Source organism: Polypterus senegalus, chromosome 5 (genome assembly GCF_016835505.1).
Source record: "Polypterus senegalus isolate Bchr_013 chromosome 5, ASM1683550v1, whole genome shotgun sequence".
NCBI classification, from domain to species: Eukaryota; Metazoa; Chordata; class Cladistia; order Polypteriformes; family Polypteridae; genus Polypterus; species Polypterus senegalus.
The window spans coordinates 75,371,997-75,395,334 of record NC_053158.1 but is presented as its reverse complement, the minus strand read 5'-3'; the positions used below and the strand labels follow the sequence as shown (position 1 = coordinate 75,395,334).

At 37.1% G+C, this 23,338-nt stretch overlaps 1 protein-coding gene across 1 annotated transcript in view; it reads right to left on the bottom strand.

Moving 5' to 3' along the window:
* dlgap1a (discs, large (Drosophila) homolog-associated protein 1a) overlaps positions 1 to 23,338 on the bottom strand; it is an 879,958-nt gene that overhangs the window by 479,804 nt on the left and 376,816 nt on the right. Inside the window, exon 4 of the mRNA XM_039754830.1 lies at positions 15,464 to 15,541. The gene's annotated coding sequence lies outside the window, so the exon portion shown is untranslated. The remainder of the gene's footprint in view (positions 1 to 15,463; positions 15,542 to 23,338) is intronic.

Genomic DNA, 23,338 nt, shown 5'->3' with positions numbered 1-23,338 from the left:
AAAACAAAGTGTTCAAATAAATAAAGTGCAGTGCTTTCCAAAGTCTTATAAATAAATAATCCATTCAAAGAAAAACGTGGAGGTTAAAACAATAGAAAAAACAATCCTTTAAAAACGAGGTTAAAACATTCATCAGGTAGCAGTCTTTAAAAACAAATGACAAATGACGGTGCTTCTTTCCTGTTAGCGTTAGCGTCTCACCTGCTTGTCCATTACGGGCCCTGCAACAGGCGAGACGCTCTCAATGCAGCTGACCTTCTGCCTACTCCTGCTGCTACTGTCAGTCACTTTTCCGATCCTTGGCTCCGGTCGGCTGCCCCTGACAGTGACTTGGGAATCCCCTAACGGCCAAGGCTCTCACGTTGGGGACACCACGTCCCAAGTCCCGACTCCTGCTACCTTCCGCGGAGAGTACTGCACCTTCTCGGTCACTCCCGCCCTCCAAAACAAACTCTGCGGGAGTGACCACAACTTCTCCCAGGTGTTGGCCAAACACCCATGCTGTCTTCAGCTGCCTGCGAGCGTTCACTCACTCGCTCGCTTCCTGCTGCACCAATTTGCTCGCTCTCTCTCTCTCTCTCTTTACTGCTTCCTGCTGCCAACCTCCATTTCCTTCTCTTTATCTGATCTTTCCTCTCTTCCATCCGACTCGTGCTTCTTTTTATATAGCGAGGGGCCATAGCAGCTGCAGCATATTAGCCACGGGAACAATCACGGATGTGGGCAGTTCCTCACCTGTACACTCGGTGAGAAACGCCCACACCGCAGATCGCCCCACGGCTTGCTACAACCACTATGCCCCCTCACGAAGCCGCCTCGAGTATGGTGATTATTTATTTAAAAACTGGCCCTTACTGAGAGCGCTGTGGTTCCGCTATACCACAACAAAATTCCTAATACAAAGGGTTACAATAGAGACCCAAATTAAATAACAGGAAATAATTTCAAATTGTCTATGAAAATAATGTCAGATTACTTATTTAGCATTATCCAAATGTGAAATATTCACTCATTTGCTTACACTGTTCAAAAAGCATGCACTTTGCTAAAATATGGTTAAATAAACCATTTCTGGAAAATACCTTTAGTGCCATTATTATAGACCAAAAACAAAAGCAGTGAATTGCACTTTTGGTCAAAGTCATACTCAAATCCATTTGAGAAACACTATAACATAATCCTATATTTTATGCCTCAATAGGAAGAAAACTTTCAACAAATATACTGCACAGTATAAATGCTTTCCTTATGCACTTATAATTAACACGTACATCTATTCTGACATTTTATTATCTCATACATTAGCATCATTGATATTCTAATGGTCACTAAACATGACCTAGAAATCACAACTTGAAATGCTTTGAAGCTTTTGCATTACTAAGTGGCATTTCTGTTACTGTTATACAAGATACAGCTTTGAAGGAATCAGCAAAAGGTATATAAAATGTAACACAAGCACTACTAACTCAGACTGTAATGAATAGACAAGCAGCTAAAAACATAATTGTAATAACAATCAGGTTGAAACCAAATACATAGCATCTTATGTCTCAAGAGCTAGAGACCTGCATTTTTGTGGTAATCCTGATATACTTTGCAGGTAATGGGCAGGTAGAAGATTGCTGAGGAATAAGATTTAGAGCTAAAATAATTGGAATTTTTAAAAACATTTCAGGTTTTTCATTGGCTCCTTAAATCTGAATCTTTGTTAAGCTCCACCTCACTGCTTTAAGTGGCATGTAACAACACAGCATCCAATGAGGATCATTGCCTAAAGTGGAAACAAGTACGAGCTGGTATACTGTTTTGTCTTTGTTCTCATCCTGATTTTACCCAATGTCTTAATTTAACTGTCACCGTTGTAGCTTAAAGAGCAATCATATTCATAAATAAGAATGGAAAGTAGATGTTTTGGTTCCCCTTATATAGTCATACATTAAAAGTGGGGGTGAAGGTCAGCCCAGCACCATTTACTGGCAGTGCAAAATGGAAAATGGTGCTTCAAGCCTTGATGAGAACACAGATAGAAATACAGACAATGATTCATCTTCTGGTCCTATCTCTTGTTTATTGTCTGCCCTTTTTCTGTTGTAGATTAATGTGTAATAGTGTGTTGATGTCCCATGGGATACCCCTCGCAAACCGCTTCACACGCTGCATATGGCGATTCACCTCCGCGAGAAACATGCCTCTATGAACAGCCAACGTAGCTCGGAGGTACATGACATTAACCTAACCTGCACTGCATGTGGCCTCTACGACAGACGAACATAAATGACGGCATTTTTTCTGTGTCGTCGCGTCCGAGTTGGTGGGCGTGGCCCTGCAAGGTGTCGTTGTATCCAATGGTCTTGGAGTTGGTGGCCGTGGCTCCTTCCGCCATAGGTGTCTCACTTGTCGGCTGCTTAGTGAATCCACGCCCCTTCCGGCGTGCTTTTCATGGTTGTCTTGCCTTAGTGAATTATATATATAGATGCCTACATTTTGCAACATTTATTACTAAAATATGAAAAAGTTTCTGTTTTAACAATGTGTTTACACAGATTACTATAGAAACGGAACACACATGAAATGCGTGTGTTCCAAATAACACATCTATTATTTCCACTCTAAAACTCCAGAACTTCACTCCCAGATAATCAAACAAGGCATGAGCTGGGAGAAGTTTGTGAACATTCTGCGATGGTGGGGGAGGGGGGGGTGGAATAGCAGGCTGCTGGCTGCTTGTCTTAATCGGCACATTTACAGGACAAAAAGACGCTGAGGGGAGACGTGCAAATGGATTTAAGGTGAGCCGGAGTTTTCTCATAGGCTCTGGCAATTCTAGTGTTAAAGCCCACAATAAAGCCTTAAGTTATTTTATGTGTGAGTTGTCATTCAAACACTATTGTTAATGGACCAACTAAACAACATGTCTTTTTGTTTCTCAGGATATTGTCCCATAAGATATAGTCTCTGTCAAAGGTGCAGCACTTAATTCACAGTTACAGCCATGAATTTTTCAGGACATGACCTAATGCTGTATAGCATGGGACTTAATTTTTAGTGATATGGGCAAGAGCAATTGCGAGGGAAATCTATTATGTGCAGTTGCAGATGAGAGAAAATGAAATATTCAGAATGCAAAGTGGTAGATACACAAAAAAAAAACATTCCCACACAGCCCTTTGTAACCCGATTATTAATAAAGTCATCCTAAATCCCAAAATATTTTAGAGCAATTGGTTTTGCCTTAGTTTTCCACATTGGCACAAGTTGCACGTAAAGGTGATTTCATACCAGAACTGTTGCTGAGACAAACTGAACTGGAATAACTTTTGTTGTACCTAGAGTCTGTTGTCATCACAAATATTGCAGGCTGAACTACACCGTTGCACATTAATTCTTGCACTGTTAATTTTTTCTGTGGAACAATCCCTCTTTTCCTTTGTTTCTAAAAACTAGCCTAGCAAACAAGACATTCTATACCAGTTCCTGGGATGTGTACATTCTGCCAAAATTCCAATCAAACATCTCCATGGACTTCCCATAACAATCCAAAAGGATGCATTCAGACAGACTAGGAAGTATAAACATACAATACTGTATCATACTGTATCAAGAGGAGTCTGCCTACTGTTTTCCAGGAGAAGCAGCCCTGACAAATCATCATGACTCTGATGATATTGCCTGTGAAAATAGAAAGCTAATCATCAGAACAAGTAATTAATCATTTGAAGCTCTGTCATTATGTATTAGCCTCATGTGATTCTTCATTTATCTGCTTTTCATACTTTTCTAAATGTTAGACCAAACTGCTTTCATCATTAATACACTCACGAGTTTGCATTAAGTATGCTAAAAACAGTAGTATGGTTTCTCATCCTTTCCACAAAGGCCAGATGCCTTGTGGTGTGAGGCATGCATTTTAGAATTATTTTGCTCTTCTCATTAGAAAACATAATCATTTCTCTTTTTTTGAATTTGCATCCTTTAAATGTGTCTTGATCACCAGAATTCTTCCAGGCTTGTTCATTATATGTATACAACTGTGCCTTTGCAAATTTAGACTCCATATGTTCAGAAATCTGCATACTGACAAGAATGGTGTTAATTGCTCAAGTGGGAATCCTTCTGCATTTTCCTGAGCAAAATCTGAGCCACTTTATTCTGAATTGTAGGAACAGCTGGTGAATTCAGTTTGCACAGTCACAGACTTGACAATCAATAACGAATCGGGCTATAAAACTGCAGATAAAGCTGAAGGAAGGTGGTGAATAACATTCATCCAATGCAAGAATCAGTGGAGAGTGAATTTTACAGAACCATTTCTGAATTCTGGAGTAACTGCAGAAAGTTAAGGGATATAAGAAACAACAAAATCAATTTACCAGTATAAATTATATATATATATATATATATATATATATATATATATATATATATATATATATATATATATATTGGAGTCCTGAACTCCAAGTGGAATTCCTGAGACTGCTACTTCAGCTTCTCAAGCAGGAGTGTGCAAGTAGCAAATACACATAAAGCACTTGTAGTATATAGTGAAACTATTTTATGTACACCCTATTTTAGGTAACAGAATATAAATATAGAGAATGGATTGAAATATTATATGAAATACAAAATGTTTATAAAAGTTGCTCTGATGATTGCAAAAGCATAATTCGTATCTTGTTGCTAATCTCTGAAAGCAGCTTTCTAATCCTATCAGTACATTAGACTTCACACTGTAAGCAACTGCAAAACGTTTCCATTATCCTTAGCAATTTGCTGCCGTCTTTGAATTTCTTATCCCTCGCTGTCTGTGGCCTACCTGCTAAAAGGGCGCAATCATCTCTTCATTTCTTCACAGCGTTTCCTCTGAAAGGAGCAGTAGAGTACAGGAAGAAGCCCGTCATTTCATTAAATCATCAGATGTTTACTGGTGGCTTTATATCAGTTCAGTGTTAAGCAAATTATGAAATCTTATTCATCAATCAACAAACTATCTCAGCCATCTGTCACTGAGCTGCCCTATAAAAAGAAAAAAATCCTGAAGTACTGGATGAAACATGCCAGTATTCACATTTTTATCTGCAACTGGGATGTCATCAGCAAAACGTATATGCCATATGTCCTTTTAGCTGAAGTACAAACATTTGTGTTTCCTTTGTGCAATGTAAGTTGCAATTTGTGATTTCTAATTTCTTATTAGACATAAGAACCTGAGATATTTAAGTACTTTAATATTTTATTGTATTTCAAGCAGAGTTCATTTTTATAGCAGCACTAACATTCCCTGATTTAAACAGCTACATTTTTGAGCACAACCCTTCAAGATGAGCTCCATCCCAAAGCTTTTTACACTGTAGACAAATACAAAATACACAAGGTCATCTGTAAGACAGTGCTTTGAATTGGAAACTGTTGCCTTATTATTTTAAATCCCAGCCTTTCAGACAGTTGGCTACAATGCCTCCCTACCCACAGACAAGCGTTGTGGAATTGCCTGCAGGGTGCTAGAGGGCCATAAAGAGTGTAGGCTCCATTAGGCCGAAGGTGTGAGTTTCCAAGAGAATAACAGCAAATACTTGAGAGACAAACACACTATAGCAACAGATGTCAGCCTAGGTAATGAAAGACCATACTCCATGAAATGTCTTAATAAAATCTTTTCTGCAACTCATTATTTAGTCAGTTTGCTAACATCAGCCCATACAGCACATTGTGTCCTGAAGAAATTGAGGTGCATGCCATTTTGTAACTTCTTTCCACAATCGTCAGTATAACCTCTTGAATCATTTTTTCAGTTTTCTTCTGCACTTTATTGGCTGTTTAAATTTTGCTTCCTTCGTTAAACAGATAAATAAAACAACAATACAGCTAACCATAATTAGCTGTGCAATTCACTTTTCCTTATAATATTCCCAGATGTTTATTTGAACAAAGCAACCCAACCTCCTTTAGAAGCCTTGGAAAAAGCAAACTCTTCTTTTTTGTTGAGCTTCAAAAAATTATTTTGTGGGACAAATGTCACTTTGAAGCAAGAGGGGAGATGACAATGTGTGACGTGCTCAGTTATACAAATTCGTCTTTTCAGCAAACTGGTGAAAGCATGCAGCAGTTCAAATTGTGTAGGCGTACAATGTCTGACAGTGTTCATGTCTGACAGTGAAGCACAAGGTCACACACTTCCCCCGACGCAGCAATTTAAACTTCCAAGGCTAATACTGTAAACACAAATGAAAGCAGATTCTCTATCCCTGTAAATCATGTTTAGAATATGTTAATTATGGATTGATGCTATATCAAATAAAGCTTTCCATATAGAGAAGATGGGACTCTTGACCAATGAATAAGAGAAAGGCAGATCTTCAATTCAAAACCACAGTATTATGGGAATGCACTTCCTGATTATGATGTAACAATTAATAATATCAGCAAAAAATACATGTGTTTTGCACATTATGAACATACAACTGGATAACAGACATGTTGATCATACAAAATTAGACTAAGAGTGATCAAGTGAAGTTCTTAGCTTCACTTTTAGTGTAGTAATTTTGGGCTTTCGCTGTTGACAATGCAGTTTTAATTTTGGCTTCGTTTTTTGACTACATATTATCTTCAGTAATATTACTCTCTCTCTTGTTTCTGTCTAGCCTGGACAATAACATGGATTATTTTGGGATGCACCACTCAGAGTCCTTCTGAATATAGTCACACAATTTTAAATTATTACCATTTGTAGTTACTGCTACCACAGGCACATACATACACACAATTAGAGATTCTGGGCTATTTACCATTTTTCTAGGGATGAATTGAAGTCAACAGGACACTCATCTTTTGCATCTCAGTGTCTCTGCTCTAATCTAGATAAAGACACAGTATAGTGTACTTGTAGGTTCTTTGGCCGCACTAGCTTTCGTAATATGCCCTGTCACTTCTTAAATTTAATATGATAAATTTGTTGGCCAAATGTTGCCATATTAGACACTGTGCCAAGGAGCTCTAACTGGGGAAAAGTGTGAAATAAAATTTACAAATGTTTAATTCTCCAGACATTTGAATTGTTGTCTTATTATCAGCTTTACTTTATTTACATACTCTTCAGTATATTTAAAGCAGATTGCAATCACATAAAAGATTACTCTTTATTATTGGATGAAATGTTTTTAAATTATTTTGCTGGTATGAGAAACTTTTGCCAGTTATCATGAAAGGCATTATCTTGATGGAGTGTTTTTAAAGCTTATTACAACTATGATTGCTTCATCAGTTAAACATTATTTGGTTAACAAAATAAGAAATGAATGGTATTCTAATTGATGACTTATGAGGTGTCTTCTCAAGCTACAAAGCATTTAGTGCTATTAAAGGGATGGATTGTTTTCTTTGAAGCTCTCACACTTCTATTAGGTTATTAATAAAGTGAGAATGGCTCCACAGATAACACAGCTGCCTGTACAGTAGCTGAGCTTTTCATTACATCCAGAAGAAATCCAGGCCATCCACTCATAGTCTTTAAACCGCATCACAATAGCTTTACTTAGGTATATTACAACATTCCTACAACTGTTTGCTTGCCTAGGTTTTAATATATGGTTGGCAATACAGATATTTCTGTTTCTATTAACTTGTAAGATCAATATACAGCATGTATGCACTGCCATAAGAACATAACAAGTCTGAAAAACAAGTATAAACCCATAAACCACATTTGGTTAGCTAATAGCTAAATTGTTCCAATAAATCACTTGGATACTTTTTAATGTATAATTGAAATGTAAAAGCTATGCTAAAACATATAGTATTACTTTCCTGTGATGGTGGTACTGTATGAGAAAATAATATATTGTCACACACGTGTGCATGGGCGGCAGCTAAAGGGCCTGAATGAAAGCCATTCCATGCCAAACGAAGGGGTGGCGGTGTGTGCTCTTTCTCTCATGTCCTTGCAGACCGGTTACGGGAAATTTCACCTGGCACTGATGATATAATTTCCAGTCCCAGGCCCAATGAAACCATTTTAAGTTTCCAGCCCTACTGGTGACATCACTTGCGGTCCTGGGCCCAATTACACCTCTTCTGATTCCAGACCCACTATTGACGTCATTTCCTCCGATCTCCCTTATAGCTGCCATCTTTGTGCCAGCAAATCAGTTCAATTGTGGACTCCAATCTGTACAAATCAGTGCAGGCGGCTGCCCCAAACTTTTTTTTGTGTGTTTTTTTTGTCGTGATTCTGACAATATATATACAGTATATATGTATATATATATATATAGTCTTACAGCCTTATATTCTAATCCCTATCTGAATCTTCATGCCAAAATGCACATTACATGATTATGACATAGAGCACATAAAAGCTTCTTTTTTTAATTTGTCCTGTATTGGTTTCATAGTTTTCACACTACATGAACCATTGGATTGCTGGGAAATTGATGGCACTAAGTGTTGACTGGGGCACAGAATAAAACATACACAGAAGATTTTGTGCAAGATTTTTTTTTCCATGGCTTACAAAGCAGGTTTCATATATACATGTATGTATATACAGTATATATTATATATATATATATATATATACACAGTGTGTATATATATAAAGAAACGTCCCTTTTTCTACAATAATGTTCTAAAAATCCAAATAACTTTACAGATCTTCATTGTAAAGGGTTTAAACAATGTTTTCCATGTATGTTCAATTAACCATAATCAATTAATTAACACGCACCTGTGGAATGGTCGTTAAGACCTTAACATGCTGCAGGTTGGCATGAGGACTGCTGATGTGGCTAGGGCAGGGGTCCTCAATCCCAGTCCTGGAGAGCCGCAGTGGCTGCAGGTTTTTGCTCCAACCCAGTTGCTTAATAAAAAGCACTTATTGCTAAAGTAACACTTCTGCTTCACTTTAGTGATTTTGAGCCCTTATTGCTTAATTTTGTCTTAAACAGCTATTTTAATTGCTCCTTATTATCAATAACATGCAAATGACACGAGAGAGCAGCATTTCTTCATTTAGCTTATTTACATTTACACCTGTGTGTATTTATCTGCACTATTGGGTTTAATTAAATACTTGGAAGAAAAATGAAGAGGAAAAAGTGAAGGACTTAGAATTACTCGTCCATTTTAGCCTTCAAATCATTTGCATGATAGAAAGGGAAAGAAAATCTAGGATATGAGAATGACCTGACATAGCAGAGTTAATTTAATTTCATAGCTTGTTAGTGCTTTATTGGCAAGAATTGCTTTCTAATTAAGCAACCAGGTCAGAACAAAAACCTGCAGCCACTGCGGCTCTCCAGGACTGGGATTGAGGACCCCTGGGCTAGGGCAATAAATTGCCATGTCCGCACTGTGAGACGCCTAAGACAGCGTTACAGGGAGACAGGAAGGACAGCTGATCATCCTCACAGTGGAAGACCACCTGTAACAACACCTGCACAGGATCGGTACATCCGAATATCACACCTGTGTGACAGGTACAGGATGGCCACAACAACTGCCCGAGTCACACCAGGAACACACAATCCCTCCATCAGTGCTCAGACTGTCCGCAATAGGCTGAGAGAGGCTGGACTGAGGGCTTGTAGGCCTGTTGTAAGGCAGGTCCTTACCAGACATCACCAGCAACAACGCCGCCTATGGGCACAAACCCACCTTCGCTGGACCAGACAGGAGTGGCAAAAAGTGCTCTTCACTGATGAGTCACGGTTTTCTCTCACCAGGGGTGATGGACGGATTCGTGTTTATCGTCGAAGGAATGAGCGTTACACCGAGGCCTGTACCCTGGAGCGGGATCGATTTGGATCGATGGCTAGGGCCATTCCCCCCAGAAATGTCCAGAAACTTGCAGGTGCCTTGGTGGAAGAATGGGGTAACATCTCACAGCAAGAACTGACAAATCTGGTCCAGTCTATGAGGAGGAGATGCACTGCAGTACTTGCCACACCAGATACTGACTGGTACTTTTGATTTTGAGCCTCCCTTTATTCAGGGACACATTGTGAAACATTTTTAGTGTATGTCTTATGATGTTGACTCTTTTAGTGTTCATACAAATATTTACACATTAAGTTTACTGAAAGTAAAAACAGTTGAATGTCAGAGGACGTTTCTTTTTTTTGCTGAGTATATATATATAGTGATAGACAGCCCAACCACAGACAGACAGACACCGGATGTCAAATGCCACACACGTTTTATTAAACTAATTACACAAACCAAATAGTCCTCTACCACACACAGTCCTCCCGCACATAACACCCTCCAATACGGGCCTTTAAATGTCCATGGACCGCCTTTCTTCTCTCTGTTGCTGGAGCTTCATCCTATTCCGGCACCCGACTCTCGCTCCTCGACTGTAGAAAGGTGGCCCTTCTTATAGTCACCTGGACATACTCCAGGTGTTCACTGAAATTCTTCCGGCATGAGCACCCAGAAGCACTCTGGGCATCCCTGGAAGGTTCTTTCTCCACCTTCCCAGGTGTGGCGGAAGTGCAAATCTCCCGGGCTTTATGCGGTCTGGGGAACGGGTTTGAGCCTCACTGTACCTTTCCAGTGGTCCCCTCACTATCCAGGGCGGTTGCCCCCTCGTGGCCCGGGGGAGGTATAGGTTGCCTTCCAATCATTCCAGGCGTCCCGGCTGGGTCTGGCTCCCAGCCTCCTGCCACAATATATATAAATATATATTTATTTATATATAAATAAAAGGATGCCTCTGGGAAAGATACAGTATTTAGCATTGGAAACATATTTATTTTGACTACAGTAATCCCTCGCTATATCGCGCTTTGACTTTCGCGGTTTCACTCTATCGCGGATTTTAAATGTAAGCACATCTAAACATATATCACAGATTTTTCACTGGTTCGCCGCTTTCTGCGGACAAAGGGTCTTTTAATTTAGGTTACATGCTTCCTCAGTTTGATTGCCCAGTTGATTTCATACAAGGGACGCTATTGGCGGATGGCTTAGAAGCTACCCAATCAGAGCATGTATTGCATATTAACTAAAACTCCTCAATGCTATAAGATATGCTTCCCGCGCTGTGCTTGTTTGCTTCTCTCTATCTTTCTCGTTCTCTCTGCCTGACGGAGGGTGTGAGCAGAGGGGCTGTTTGCACAGAGGACACGGACGCTCCTCTACAAAATGCTGCTTTATCGCGGTGCTTCTGTATACTTAAAAGCATGTATTGATTTTTTGATTGTTTGCTTTTCTTTGCGAGCGCTCTCTGACATTCTCTGCTCCTGACGCCTCCTTTATGACGGCGCTCCTTTGAAGATAAGATATGTTTGCTTTCTTTTAATTGTGAGAAAGAACTGTCATCTCTGTCTTGTCATGGAGCACAGTTTAAACGTTTGACTAAAGGGTGTTATTTCATGTCTAGAGGGCTCTAATAATGTTAACAGGGTGGGAGAGTTTATAAGGGCTTAAAATATATAAAAATAACCACACAAACATATGGTTTCTACTTCGCGGATTTTCACCTATCGCGGGGGGGTCTGGAACGCAACCCCCGCGATCGAGGAGGGATTACTGTATATTCACTCTCCTGGCTTTCAGTTTTGATAACAATTACAAAGTTATTCTTTATGCATTGTGACCTAGAAAGGTCATTCTGTGATGATCTAAGTAAATCTTCACTTGGTTTTGTATTTAAAGTGTCAGGCTGTCAAAAATGGTCCTAACCTCCACTACTCTCAGCATGAGCTCCATCTTAGCTGGTTGGTCATGCACGCTATTAAGTGTAGGATAAATTATTACATTTACAGGGAAGGTGCAATTACTGTCTTTGTAGTTTTCATTTGCTGTAAATTGTTCCAAACAAGCCAATTGATCACTGCACTGTTAACTCTTTAGAGTAATTCATTCTCATAACAACAATACTCAATGTCAGGATGCATGGCCAGTAAATATACTCACATATAACTTGACAAAGACACTAGAAAGAAGTCGAACACCGTCAGAAGTCAATTAAAAGTTTAACACAAGGCTTCTATGGAAATTAGGCAAATGTATTGAAATAATATTCTGGCGATGCTCTCTGTCATTCAATGTACAGTTCTCAGCATACAACTGGACCACATTTGTTAAAGATGTTGAATGTAATGTGTGAATTCTTCAAAACATTTGTCATTGTAAGAGATTCAAACATCACATAAGTCTCCTACTAGACTATACAACTGCTATATTTCTTAAGTTTTAAATATTTAGTGTATAATTTACAGGATTATTATTGCTTTTGTTTTTAATATCTGCATTATTTCTGCATTCCTTGGGAAAAGTATTTAGTACAGCATTGTTTACTTCTATTTTTAAAAATTTTATTTAATTTATTAAAATCAAATAACATTCCATACACATAACTGTGTAAAAAAAAGAAAAAAAGGTTACTTTCTATTTTTCAAAAATGACATATCATCCATTGACAAATTTCCTGAATACATTTATTGGAAGAGTGGGTCACAGAAACCAGAGTTCAAACCAGAAGCATCAGATGGTGTATTGGAACAAATCTTGGACCTGGAATCACTTACTCATATGTGAGGCCACTTCAGAAATGCCGTCAACCTAATTTACTTTGTGCATATGCGAAGAATTGAGAAATATGACATGGGGAACAAAAAGTTAAGTACAGACAATAACTATTCAGGGATTTGATTCCAAGGGTCTGAAGCTGTGAAGCAACAGCGTCACCCAATGTTCCATCAAGAGAGGTAATACTTTACTATAATGCAATAATCAGTAATATGTCACAAAACATGTGTAAAGTGTAAAAAAGTGCAAAATATTTAAATACTTCCAGTCATGTATCACATAACAAAACATTCTCAAATGCATTTTATCCATTTTAGTGTCACAGAGGTCAGAGACTACACTAGTGACGTTAAGAATAACACACATGGGGCCAATTTATAATCACCAATTAACTTAAAGTGCACAGCTTTTGAATGTACATCCTACCCAGATGAAGAATCACTAAAGCTCAACTGCTGTGCCCCTTCTATTTAATAATGGATGGGAGAGAGTTAACTGTATGGATAGTCAGGAGTTCAGTGGGAAGAGTGATGGGAAGAGTGCTGTTCCGTAACTCTAAATATTTAAAACACTTGATATGATTTATTTATATGTAAGCAAACAATATAAGAAAATAAAACTAGTTTGATCATATATTTTAGCAGACATCAGCAACAGCATAATAATGTAATTTGTCAAAGACACTACCAATTGGTTCCTGCAGGGTGATGCATTCCTTTCATTAAGCAGACTAATGTAGTATAAAAGCCATAAGCTGTTTGGACCCTATATGCTGGCCATAGCTTAACTGGTAGCCCTGAGGTAAGAATGATAAAAGCCTTATCTCTCTGGTTAAAGGAAAGGTCAGGAAAATGGAAAATACATGGTGACATTTCCATATCAGTCTACATTAACTACACCAAATGTAATCATGCCATTTTATTGCAAAAACAAATAAAACATCAGTATAGATATATAGTACGAAGGCAGTACTAATCACCATTCATCAATAGCGCAAAAACAATCAAGTTAAAAGAAACACTTAAATATACTTGAAAATAGTGTTGAAGATACTAGAAAAATAAGTACAGTATATGCATCTCAGAGTTTTTATGAAACTGGTTAGGTTTTGTCTTGACAGACTTGCACCATTTATCCAACTGAAGGAGTGCAAACAGTGGATGGGCAGGGTGTGATGGGTCATATAATGACTTAATGTTTCAGTCTGGATAAGTAGAGTGACTCTACACTGGGAGATGGAATCCTATAATTTTTTAGGAGTGCATAGTTTTCATGTCTGGGATAATATTATTGCTCTCAAATGTTGGAGAAAGTTGTAACACTTTCAATAACTGATCTAGGACCTTATATATATTTCCTAAAAGTTCCAATTATCAATTTATAAAACATTGGTATGTTCTGCATATAAATCACAAATCAACTAAACATTGCACTCATATAAACAAACATATCATGTCCACCTAGAAAACACTGTCAAGTAACCTTATATGGTAGGATATAATACTATTTACTGTAAATGGCAAGACATCATGCATGATTAGTTCAATAAAAATGCCAAAATAAACACCAAGTTTGGAGGAAAAATAAACATTTCTCAGCAAATGAAATGTAGGATCTGATGGAAGAGACTACAGCAAAAATGTTATTTGGTACGTTGAGGATTGGGGTTATTGGAAAATCAAACTTTATTGCTTGTTATTCACTGCCAATGGCAGCCAATAGAGTAGGTAACCAAATCAGGGAAGAGATGATTGAGACTAGGCTGAAATATCTCCAATCTGCTAGCAAGTTGTCTCTGACACATCCCTGTTGCAAAGAACCTAGTACAGAGAGAACTGAAAAAGCTTCATTATAAAGCACCAATTTATTGAAAGAAGTCCATCAGGATGGCTCATGGTAACTGTTGAGCCACTCATCATCATTAATGCAATTATCTAACCACCAACCCAACCAATCTAACCTCCAAAATGTGCTCATTATTTTATTCGGCTTTGGCGAAATCCACTAGTACAACAAGTGCAGCCATGGTTTCTTTCTTTCCACATCCTGCACAGTGAGAACACACTGCCCTGATCGATGAATAATAATGATGGACTACTAAGTTAAAGGGTGTCACCAGTGAAGAATAAAAAAAAATAATTAGGGACCAGTGGTCTACTAGTGTATGAGCACAAAGAAAAATTCTTCATACATATCTATCAGTTAGTGTACATAAAAAAGGTTTTAATATCAGTTTCAATATTTTATTTAACACATATAGCAATTATTACATAACATCTCTTCACAGAATTTAAGATGAAATCTATTTGCAAAATCTTTCTTAAAAGGCCACAGAAAAAATAAGTATCAATACAATCTGTGACAGTCCGAACTTCTTTAACCACCTTACACAGAAAAGTTTCTAGTTAGCTTTCTTTACCTTAATGTAGGTCTTGACATCCCATATTAAAAGTTTACAACTGGAATCAGAAACGTGAACTTCTCCACTACCTCTTTAATCTTGCTATTGATGAAACACAATGATGGTATTCTTTGTCTTTCTTTAAATCCAACTTCAGTTCTATTTTTACTGACATTTATCCATGTCATCATGCCACTTATTTAAGTGGTTAATAAAGCCACTTTATTAGCCCTTCATAGATTTTGAGGGGACCAGAGCTAAAATGTATCACGCAAACGCAGCGGTCTGCAACTACAGAAAAATATCACCTAGTGTGGGCAGTAGAACACGAGATATGAAACAACAGATACAACAGAACTTCTGATTTTAAGAAATGTTATTTTTGCCTGCCACATCACTAGAGTTAATGTTTAATCATTTTACATTCATCTCTTTCTTCAACATTTATTGGAATATAAATTAAATGTCTAATGTTTAAAAAAATATCTGCTCTTTAAATTTGTAGTGAGTTACATTTCTACTTACTCCTTCAGTCTTCTCTCACAGGCATTGTGATTCTGAGCAATATGAACCCTCTGTTGTTACCACATCCAAAATGGTATTCTACAAAAAGACAAAAATAAAGTACAAGTATTTTTTGATTATGATCACAACAAATCAGATGCTTGTATTTTTTCACATACTTTAAGGAATATTTAAACACACTGCTTAGTAGAGAGTCTTCAATGTACTGAGTTAAAGTAGAATTTCCATGTTCCCCATATGTTTGCAAGGATTTTCTCTGAATACTCTGGTTTGAGTCCAAGTCATACAGAGGTGCACTTTAATTCAATTGGTGGCACTAAATTTGCCAATTGCAGGACTGCATATGAGTGTACATCGTGATGGTCTGCTGCTTTCAGGCTAGGCTCAAGCTCCCTACAATGCTTTAATTGGATAAATGATTTATGAAAATGAATGAATTGAAATCGATTGGGAACTTCTTCAAGGCTAACTTGAAGATAGTTTGCATCCATCTCACCAAACTACACCCACATTTGGGCCTTCATTTCAGCCAACTGCAGAAAAACCACCTTTTTAGCCAGTTGGTAAATCAGTTAGGGACCCTCCCATTAATGTTGCATGACTTTGAAATAATAGGAGGTACATTGTTCAGGCTGTTCTCAGTAAGAGTAGGGATATGATGACTTCAAATGGGGAAAATGGAAATAGTACTTTGAGGAACACCTGCACCTATGTGGATATACCTTCTTCAGTGAAAGTACTAGATATTATAGGGGTGTTTAGGCTAATGTGCTTCCTCCATGTTGTGTGGAAGATGAGGATTGTGCCTTGAGACACTTCGTCCTTACTACACTTGAGGGTCATGGGATCTTCCAATTATATATATATATATATATATATATATATATATATACTATATATATATATATATATATATATATATATATATATATATATATATATATATATATATATATATATATATATATATATATATATATATATATATATATATATATACACAACCTTTTGCATACTCAAGAAAAGCTGGCCACCTAATGCCCTGTCAAAGGTGCTATAAGAGTATAGGGTTCAGAGGCTGTGTCCCTGTATTCCAGAATGAGAGTTTGTGTTTGTATGCTTTGGCATTAAATTAAAACTGTTCAATGTAGGCATTGGCACAGGAATCCACCAAGGGTGCGTCTTGTCTCCTGTCCTGTTCATGATAATTATGGGCAATTTTAAATGATTAGTTGAAGCTCTGAAAGATTTGAAGGTTCCTTCATTTATACCAAGGGAGCCCAGTACAGTACCATAGTCTCATTTGTCATGTTTCCAGAACATGTTGTTTTCTTGATCCCATCAGATTGTAATGTCCAGGGCACACTAGTTTGCAGTTGACTGAGATTCTGCTGGAAGAATTAGTATCTACAAATCTGAGGTCACAGTTTTTCTCCAAGAAAAAATGACTTATCCTCTGCATGTAAGGAATGACCAGCTACCCCAACTACAGGGGTTCAAGCACCTTAGACAATTACTCTTGAGAGAGGCTGAAGGTGACTGTGAGACTGATCAGCAAATTGGTACAGTGGCAGAAATTTTGTGGATGCTGTACCAAACCGTGGTGGTGAATCGGGAACTAAGTCTGTGGATGTAGCTGTCCAATTGCTGCTAGTCTACATCTGCATTCTCACCTATGGTAATGAGTTTAGGGCATTGACTGAAAGAACTAGACTGTAAGTACAAGTGGTTCTTGTAAATGAGTGTTGGACTCTTCTATCTGGGACAAAGTGAAGAACTTGGCAATACCGGAAGACTTTGGAGTAGAAACACTGTGGAACATATTAGTTGTTTCGGTTATGTAGTTAGGATAATCCCTGCACACCTCAGGAGCATAAACCATTTGGAGAAACATTGGGTTTAAGTCAAGAACTACTCCTGAAGGTAGCTTCAGTCAATCGCAGGGCTCATTCCAGCACATATATTTATAAAGTTAAGAGATACCAGTTAACCTAAGACACACATCTCTGGGATGTGGGAGAAAACTCAAGGTAACCAGTGTAAAAAATCACAACAAACCAGATCCCTATTTATTGTTTAGTTATGAGGACTAAGTATAGGATTTTGACAAAGCATGACATTTTTTAGTTATATAAACCTTGGAAAATCTATTTATGCATGTTTCATGAACCTCTTCTCCTTGTCCTTTCTTTGATACTGTAGCAGCAGCGGCCTCTTGAACGGTAGGGGGTGAGGACAGAACATAGACTATCCCTTCAGTTACAATAGGCTAAGCAACAATGTTCAAGCAGCACTTAATACCCAATGCCATTTTAGCCAAATGCAGGGTTCAAAAATATTACAAAAGATCCAACGAGCAAGTAGTATTACCAAAATGAAAGTTCAGACGTCTCAGCAAATCGTAGATCATACAGAAATTCCAGCATTAACTTCACTTTCCTTTATAAGTATTTTTTAAGTAGCCTTTTGGGGGATCTGAAAGTTAGATTTCTTATCTCTCTGTAATGCCACAAGGGCACTGTAACAAATGTCTAGCTGTGATTGGAAAGAAATAACCAAAAAGACTCGCACTGCTGTAGGGCAAAAATTTTAATTTCACAGTTGGCTGGAATGTATTAATGTTAAACACCAGAATGACTTCACAAGCTAAGCTACAATACAAAAAGAGGTGTACAACAAAATGTGCTTAATTAATGGAAACTCATCACATAATGTGCTCACTTAAGACTTTTAATTTGAGGGCTGTAATTCATAACAACATCAATAACAACATTTACTGTTTATTTATGTGTACCATTGTTAAAGATGCTATAAAAAGTAAAATGTGTAAATTTTTATATAGGCAAAGCTGACAAATTGAACAAGGATGACTGAAATCACGAAACATATTGCCCAAAGTGTATACATTAACTACAGTTATGTTCAAAGACCAGCTACCAACACACACATGACATTCTGTGACTGATATGGCTTCAGACTAATTGTTTTCTCTTTCTAACACAGTTACTAATGAGTTCCCAATGCTCAGTGGTAATAATAACTCATAATTAAAAAACAAACATTATTGACAGTATGACTAAAGTTATTAAAAGCCAGAATGTATGTTAATATTCTTGAATGCTTGTATAAATGTCACATGTGGATGAAAGTGAACAACAACAAAGAAATAATCTATTGTAGTGTATGGTTGCATGCTGGTTGCTTTAGAAGCAAAAAAAGGCAGGCGTGTGTTGTCATCATAGTAGATGATGATATCTTTCTTCTTAGCACACTTTGGTGACCATTCTGTAGATTCACTCGATTTTACCCTCAAATAACTTATAAGTATTTAAAAATCTGAAGACCCTTTGGAAGAGTCACACATTTTACCAACATTAATGAATGTGCTACAGTCATATATTCACAGTAGTCAAAAACTACTTACGGACAATGGCACTGATTCATTATAACCATGTTGGTGGGGGGCAAAATATATAGGTTACAGTACATATAATAATCCAACTATTAAAAACAACAGTAATATTAATGGTGTAGCATAGGAGACACAGACACAGCCAAATAGACCTAAACAATCAATACCTGAACTGCACTGCAGCTCTCCTTAACTGCATTGCTGAAGGCTGATCTAATTCAAAGTATAAGCACCTCTCAAATGGGCTTTAAGTAACACTTGCATTAAATCTCCACAAAATATAATGCTCTATTGTTCATCACATATGATTTAACTGATTACTTTGCTCCATAAAAAAGCTATCCATCAGCAGTCTCTTGTTGAAAAAAGAAATTTCTCTGACATAATGCACTGACTGGATGGTGATATCATGTTATTTGCATATGATGACTAGGATTAGTAAATCGGAGTCATGTGTAAATCTTTAAACATAATCATTATACCTTTTGATTATATTAGGATAGTCAGTTTATTTCAGAGGCCTTAGTCTAATTTATATCTTTATCATTTAAGAAGTTACATAATGGATTATGAGGTCTTCATCACTGTAAACTACCATTGAAGCCAGTGGATTAAACAAACAGCTACCTTTGTAGATCTCAGTGTATATAACAATTAATGTAAAAGTAAGCCTGTTAATATAATTTAATTGTTACATACTTCTAAAATTTAGCATCTCAAGCATTTATTTTTCCAGGCGAGCCTTCCCATCAGATGTTGCCATAATCAAATATCCCCCCTCAATACTTGGAAATTGTCAAACCAGTTTTGGCTCATCTCTTGTGTCGTCTCATGTTTCCCATTAAATATACACAATGATGATCTTATTCAATGCATCTTTAAGCTATCACAAGTTGACAAATTTGCAGACATCCAGCAATAAAAACAATTTAAAGTGAACATGTCAGCAGTCAATATGTAGCTCATATTCTTTGTTTTCTATTGCGCCACTTCTACCTGACAAATTGATTTTTATTGATTTTGCAGATTCAAGATAGATATCAGTGCACAATCATATCAGATCTGAATGACTTACAAAATTAATATGAACAGTCAAACAAAACATCTTGATATTGCCCAAAAATCCAAATTGAATCACTTTTATCTGCAGTTTGAAGGTAGCCTATGTAGGCTGTAGAAACACATAGAGTCAAACACAGCCAGAATGGACTTCTCATCTAATTTTTATCATCATGACTTTTCTCTAGTATTGCTTCAATGTTGGGCAGATGCCCCATTGATTCTTCATAGACAGCATCTATATTGACTCTTGGGGCCCCTAGTGGCAGGGGGATCCTCGGTTGCGGCTAGACCTGAAATAGCGGTATGCCTGTCTTATTACTGCACAATCAAGAAGTCACTGAATCAGAAGAAGCTGACTCCGTCCACTGATGTACCCTTTACAAAGGATGATCCGACAGGTGTACTGCCAGTGAAGGAAAAGTGTCAACATTTCAGAAATGGACCAGGAGCTGTTTAAGAGATAAGTTTAAATAAAGAAATCAGGGATCACAGCCAGGAATTCAAATATCGAGTATATCAAGTTTAAAATGTAACCAATATTTATAGTCAACAAAACTAACAAAAATCTATAACTGTTACTGCACTTTATCCAGAATGATTCTTGGAAGGGGAGTACTCCCTTAAAGTTTACTTAAGGTGCTGCAGCGCAGTGTGAGTACCTACAGTAATCATGCATGCATTCAGTCTAAGTTTTATCAAGGCCTTAATGGAAACAAGTTACTTTCCATTCCTGCAACTTGACTACTGCTGCTGCTGCCGCCAGTGTGCTCATCAATGCACCATGTATTTTACCTTTCTGCTTCTCAGTTCTTTTCAAGTCTCTTGTCACTTTTGTGTACATTTTAATAGAACTTATTATATGCATGAAAGCTTACACTTAGTGTTTTAAAGCTTGCTGTTGTGTGTTAATACAAAGGCTGTTAGATAACGCAAACAGAAATGAAAGGTGAGCATAAGCATTTACTTGTTCTTAAATAAGATTACTACTATCAGCCTTGCCCGCCACATGCATGGTACTGCTTAGTGACATGTACCACACATTTCTGTACTCCAGAATAATCTGTTAAAGCTGATGTCCCTAGGCAATAGTTTTATCTTTGATAAACATAGTTCAAAATATTCAAAGAAGACTATTCATACCCACAAAGTTTACCTCTAACTCAATCACCTCCCCATGTAGCGAAACATTTTTAATAATTCATAAATTAAATCATAAAGCAGCTGATCTGTCTTGGAATTTAATTTTTTTTCTGTGAGACAATTCTTCAATTTTATTGTTAGCAGTAAAATAAAGACAGGCAACCAAGGTGTCCCACTTTTTTATTTGCAGAATTAACACTTGTGCATCCCTGGTGCATTTTTTGGCACCTTTACCTAATAGATAATTTCAATGGGAAACAAGTGAGAGCTGCAATCTTTCTTAAACATACCCTCAAAGCAAGAGCACTGAAATGGAACAGTGTAAGCATTCTAAGGGATGATATTATTTGTTCAGTGTTGTAAACCAATAAACTTTAATTTTCAAAGATGAACGATGCCTGGACCTGTGTGTTAACTGTGCTCTGCCTTTTATGTTCTGATTTGCAGTTTATTTTTCATATTATGTAAAATGGAACAGTTCAAAAAGAACATAGACCAGAAAATGTAATCTAAACATTGCTACTGTTTACAAAAGCTATTTTCCTTGACTTTTCCATGGCAAATATTGACACAGCAAACTTTCAATATACCAATATTTTAAGGAGGAACAATTTCCTGTGGCAGGACAGCATATTTAATTCAGAGGTTGGATAATCCATGTATAACAGTCGATTTAATGAAGTAATGTATAAAGAAAAATAACAAAAAATCCACAAACATTATGAAACTAGAAATGCTATCTAAAAGGTAAGGGGAATTTCAACAGAGCTGTAAATTTATAAAGACCTTTGGTTTGTTTTTCTTTTTTACTTCTATATGCAAAATAAACAATTAAAAAAATCCAATCTGCAAATAGAAATGGGGGTTATATTCACATTGCTGTGTTTTATTTACTGCCTAATTTTTCATATATTGATAAAAGCTCAATAAAAAACTGGCCATTAAAAAGCAGATGCTTTTCTAGCCATTCAGTATTATAGTGTAAGCAACAGCGATAGAATTTAACATAAACGGAAATGCAAATGTGTTTTCTCTGCATATACCATAACAATCAAGCCAAAGAAGGGTAGCCATACCTGACATCTGTGCAACTTTAAAAAGTAAGCAGTATGGCGGCAATTGCATCTATAAAGTCAACCTACCACTTCCTTCACAAGGCTGTCAAATCTTTTCCATCATGCTAAAACAGTTCTATATGGCAGTGTGGCATACCACCCATTTTTTACATGACAATAATTCAAATCATATGTCACTGTTCTTTTTGAAAGCTTGACAACATAGTTAAAACACATAATTAAAATATGACAAAGCATGACAACAATTAAAATAAGATGGTATTTCAACAAAATTTTGCCGTCTATATGGAAAAAATTAAGCAAGACTTGCATAGATGGTCAACCCTCCATCTCACTCTAGCTGGAAGAATTAACGTTGTTAAGATGAATACCCTTCCTAAGCTTCTCTTTGTATTTCAAAACAGTCCAATATACATCAATAAATCATTCTTTAAGGAATTAGATTCAACCATAACCTCACTTATTTGGAACTTAAAACATCCACGTACCCAAAGAGCGACCATACAAAGTCCTAAAGCAGAAGGTGGGATGGCTCTATCTAACTTTCAATATTCTTACTGAGCAGCAAACGTACAAGCTATAAAAACCTGGACACAAATAGATGAACATACACAATCTGGGTCCGCAATAGAAGTAAAATCCTGCAGTACTTCTTTATATTCCCTGCTTTGTGCCCCAATAAATGCAAGTTATCGCCAATATACTAATACTGTAACTCAAGTGTGCTTCACTCACTAAGAATGTGGAACCAATGCAGAAAGCACTTTAAGATGGAGAATCTTTTATCTATGACACCTCTGCATGAGAACCACCTTTTTTAAACCTCACAAACATATGCAGTTTTTAGTATCTGGAAAACATTTGGGATTAAATTGCTTAAGAGATCTTTATATAGACAACATCTTTGCATCCTATGAACAATTACATTCCAAATTTAATTTTCCAGCAACACATTTCTTTCACTGTCTTCAAATTAGAAATTGTGTCAAAACAGAACCTGCCCGATTTCCCCCATCTCCCACCTTCCTCTATGCTGGAAAAAATATTGCTCAGTCTCGAGGGCTCAGACAGCATTTTTGCAATATATAAAAATATTTTACAGTCCCTCCCTTTCAAAGATCCAAGAGGACAATGGGAAAAGGATCTCTCACTCAACATATCAGAAAACGAGTGGAAGGTTGTAGT